Below are 4,982 nucleotides of genomic sequence, written 5' to 3'. Positions count from 1 at the left end.
GTGTAGGAAAGACAGTAAGATATATATAGGGAGAGAGAGCTTTTTGCAGGAATTATTGAGAAGGAAACCCCAAGAATATAGATGATTTATTGAACTCAAAGATAGTGACACTGCCAAATATTGATAATTGCACTAAGTCACCTTGTCTTTTATTTTTTAACTGGTTTCTGACAACTTTTGGGAAAGTATACCTTTGAGTTGACAGCTTGTTAAACAATAGATGAAAACTTGAGTTCGTGCAATTATCAAAACATGGTAGTGCCAATATTAGTAGCCTAGCTAATGATATTGGCACTACATGTTTTGATAATTAGATAAATAATCATGTTTTTTAATTATTTAAAGAGCTCTCAAATGTTATTACAAATTACAATTCCCAAAAAACTCCTAAGACCCGGTATAAAAAAAGAAAAGACAAGCTGAATTTGTGCAATTATTAAAACATGGTAGTGCCAGTATCAGTGGCTTTTTTTTTTTTTTGTTTGTTTCCTTTCTTGCTGTCATCTTTGAAAATTAAGAAAAAAAGAGCGTTGCTTTCAAGCTTTTTCACTTGGAGAAGGAAAAGTACAAAAAAGGTGAATCCAAGGCATAGGTTGTTATGTTTCACGTTTAATGACATGTTTTTTTTCCTTTCTTTGCTTTGTTTCATTTTATTTCCTTTCCTTGTTGGGGCGATTTGGATGTATGGAAATTTTTTTCCTGGGAATGAATTTTCCATGTTCAGGAAAACAATTTTCAAAAAACGAAAATTTTCCCAGTTCACTATGAGAAATTACAAACCTACTATACCCTATAACTTCTTTTTCCTTGAAACATTATTTTCCATGGAAATTTTTTTTGATAATTGCTTTTTGGAAATGATAATCCTGCCCCTTTTCCTTACTTGGGACACCCGAAGTAATGAAAATTCATTTCATGGACGCTAGCAAACCCCATATAATATATGTATGATTCAGGAGTGGGTGGACAATTAGGCAAAAGCAATTTGGCAGCCCCTCTAAAAGAGAAGTGCCACCTCATATTAACGTTGTAAAAATTAGGGCCCGTTTGGATACCTCATATTTTGTATTTGGATGTGGAAATTGAGTTTTGAATACAAAAGGAATAGATCCGCCAGCTCATCCTGAAGGAGACAGAGGGAGAGGTTGAGGAGCAAAGAGGGTGAAGTAAACTACCAAATCTGTGGATTTCTAATTACTTATTTCCATAGTATAATTGGAAATCTGAGTCTTTTTTCACTGTCAGTCACTAATTTGGAAATCAAAGGATTTGATCTGGATCCAAGTCACAACACAAAAATGGCTGCAAATGTGAGAAATCAAAATCAAAATCTTCTCGGCATCCAAACGGACCCTAAAATGAATAAGACAAATTCTGCTATGAGGCGGCCCCTCTCCTGAAAAAAAGAGGAGCCATGAAATGTCTTTATGGGAAATTGCATATGTATATCAATATAGCAAAATGGGGTCTGTACGGATGTCTCTCCTTTCGGATCTCTTTTCAAATTTAATGTGGACTCGCTCTAAAATTCATCAATGCCATACTTGTAATGTGTATGTATATGTATGATAATACTCCAAAATGATAAGGAGCATTTTCAATATTTTTGTATGAGAATGAGTTAATAATGTAAGATCCCACGTCAGAAAGGGAGAGAAAGTTCTTAGGCTATGTAGACGTGTTTTCAGCATCTCCAAGCGACGGGCCCAATGGAGTGGGTTGGGCACGGTTAGTACTGCTGGAAAACATAACTAGGGAGGGTAGAAGATCCAGAACTGGTCAATATTTACCTAGTGGAGTTAGAGTGTGACAGAATGCTATCAGAGCCGTACTCCACTAGTATGGTGTGCCGGCGAGGACCTGTGTAGACACATTTTCAGCATTTCCAAGGGGTGGGCCTTAGGGAGTGGGTCTGGCGCCGTTAGTGCAGCTGGAAAACAAAATGGGAAGGATAGAAGACCCGACAATATTTACACAGTGGGGTCTGGGCATAACAAATAAAAAGCTCTTTGTAAGTTTAATCTCACATTAATTCATTCGGATTTTCCTTAAATAAAAAAATCAACTCTTGTTTGTTGGTATAATTATTGCCGTTTGATAGATTAGATTGTTTCAATGTGAACTTTTTATTGTTTGACCTAAGACAGTGAGATTCGAAATGCATCATTAACCAAACATAGAAAGTAGCATAGCCATTTTGGCGGTTGGGCAAGACTGGTGCCAACCAAAGTCCTGTCATCATGCAAATGTTGTACTATAGGAGCGCCTCAATTGGTGAAGAAGGACCACAGCCGAAATATCAATACAAAATCCAAGGAATTTTTTTATAGGTAAACTTGGGTTAGGCAGCATCCCTACCAATGTAGTCGTTAAAAAAATACATTACAATCAAGAGCACAAAGTGCCACCCCTATTCCTAGAGACCATAACTAAATAGGAAGGGGGGACAAAGCATCTAAGGTGATCTCAATTCTTCGAAACTAACTCTAGACACAATGACTGGGAGAAAGGGGGGAAATAATGAGCTCCCAATGATCGGATGTAAGTCGATACTCATCAGATGAGTGCTGACTTACATAATGGGCTAGCTTAATGGTTGCTTAAGCCCAATGGGAAGGGCAAAAGTTTTTGAAAACCCAATTCACCCCCTCTTCGGTTGCCATCTAGGGCTTCATAGAATTTCAGGTACATATTAGGATATTGGGAGCAACTTTGGTGGTAAGTGCGGCGGTATTTATTCCTTAGAACCTTTTTCCATGGCTCTTCATCGAAGCCGTTGTGGTCCAACAATAATTTGTCTTCGGAGGCATCTTTGATATGAGATCTATCCACTTCTCTCCCCTTGGCTTCCTCCTCAAAACCTGTTGGGGAGGTCTCCTCCAAAATTTCAGTCTTTTTCGTCATGGATTGTCTCTTTTATGGTAGACTTTCCTTCGAGATTTTCAAGAGCCGTAAAACTATTCCCTAGATGAACATTTCAATGAGAATCTATGAGGCTTTTTTAGAAGAAGTCTCCATGAACCTTCTATATTAAGACAACATCTATTAAACTTAGAAATTATGACTCAATCCCTTTTTAACATAATCCCTAAAATGCTCTTACATTTAGCAAGTGATTTCCTTTCACTTGCAAAAAGGTTGTAGCAACATCTTATAGCTGCGAATGTCATGGAATTTTTTGCAGAATGACTCTAATACCACATAATGGGCGCTTTTCGCAATCCAAACATTTTTGTAGATTAAAAGAGGTGTTTGGCTAAAGGAAAAAATTATGGATACTTTTTTCCATGAAAAATAATATCAATATCTAGAAGGTATGTAGTTCTTTTGAAAAAAAAAAAAAAAAACACATGAAAATTGAGTTTATCAAATGCTGAAAACGATGGCAATTCCCCTACAGTAAAATCCCCATGAAAATTGAGTTTTTCAAACACTAAATTATAAAAAATTTAGTAGTAGGTTTATAAATTTTCTTAAAAATAGGGAAAATTTTATTTTGGAAAAAATCCCATGAAAATTGAGTTTACCAAACACTGAAAATGATCGCAATTCTCCTGGGGTGAAAATCCCATGAAAAATGAGTGTACCAGATGCTGAAAACATCCCATGAAAATTTGAGTTTAACAAACACTAAAATTATAAAATTTTATATTTCATAATCACAATTCCTATACTCTATTTCTATTTCACTTTGCTATTCATTTTTTATTAGCATCGTGACATTGAAGTACATTTGTCAGATCAAGATGAAAATCACAATTCACCACAGGTTATTGTATATTCTTGCCATATTTCTTTTTCCTTTTGGGAATTGATGACAACCCACAATCGGATAAAATCCCCCGTCTAATGGTTTCTGTGAGAATGGTTCACTGCTTGAGGATGGGGGGCGGGGGGCGGGGAGTGTTATTTCACCGGTCTAAAAGTAGCAGTCATGTCTTTGTATATTCCATGTTTCACATGGTACCCCCAAGAGTGACATCTTATAGACATCTCTTTCTTTCAGTACCAACCTATCCAAAATTCGAACCCCTAGTTTTACTCATGTAACATGTTGGCAATAGGGGTGTAAATGGATCTGATTCGAAGCGGATATGGCTATATCCGAATTCGATTACAGTATAGACTATCCGAATTCGGATTCAGATTCGGATTTGACGGATATTTTATATCTATTACCGAATTCGATTCCGGCGGATATTATTCGTATCTGTTTATTCGGCAAATTTGAACATTTTATTGCAACACTTTATCTTTCTACTCCTGCTTACTCCTGTTTGGATTCGGCCCATACCGAATCCAAACACTACAAAAAACACAGTGGTCCCACATTGTTTGGATGATCCAAAGCGTTCATTTGATGGGCCCAGAGATAGATAGGGTGTGCCTAAAAAGTCAGTTCCATCGGATCATCCTAACCCTTCAATATGTGGACGGACCGTCAACTGAGGGGGTCTACCTTACACAAATTGAAACCACAGTGGGGTCTACTTGTAACTTTTTAAACATTAGGGGTTAAGTTGAATGTGTCAGAAATCACAGGGGGTCTAAATGTATTTTTCCCTTCTTTTTTTTTTTTTTATAAAAATAGTTTAGGCATTTCATTAATATTCTTACAACATTTTGCACAATCTTTCACCTCAGGGCTATATATCATGTTTCCACATTCATCCACAGTACCTACGCAAGACTTTCGTACCCCACCGTACTTCTCCATCCTTGTTAATATCGAATATCCAACATCAATGGTCAGAAAAACAAATCACAATAATCAAGGAAGCATTAAATATTTTTATTTATTTATATATTTATATTATTTGCTTATTATTTATTAATCTTATTTATTTGATTCAGGCTTTAATCACTCTCTGTTTACTTCACATTTTACTTATGCTATTTTATTATTCATGCTTAAATATTAAGAAAATCTGACACTTTGTATTTAGTACAATATATTAATTTAATTCTTTCATTTATTTCTT

This window comes from Tasmannia lanceolata, unplaced genomic scaffold (assembly GCF_043159265.1).
Source record: "Tasmannia lanceolata isolate RefF3 unplaced genomic scaffold, GAP_Taslan_0.1 ptg000013l, whole genome shotgun sequence".
NCBI lineage: Eukaryota > Viridiplantae > Streptophyta > Magnoliopsida > Canellales > Winteraceae > Tasmannia > Tasmannia lanceolata.
Note: the sequence above shows the minus strand (reverse complement) of the source record.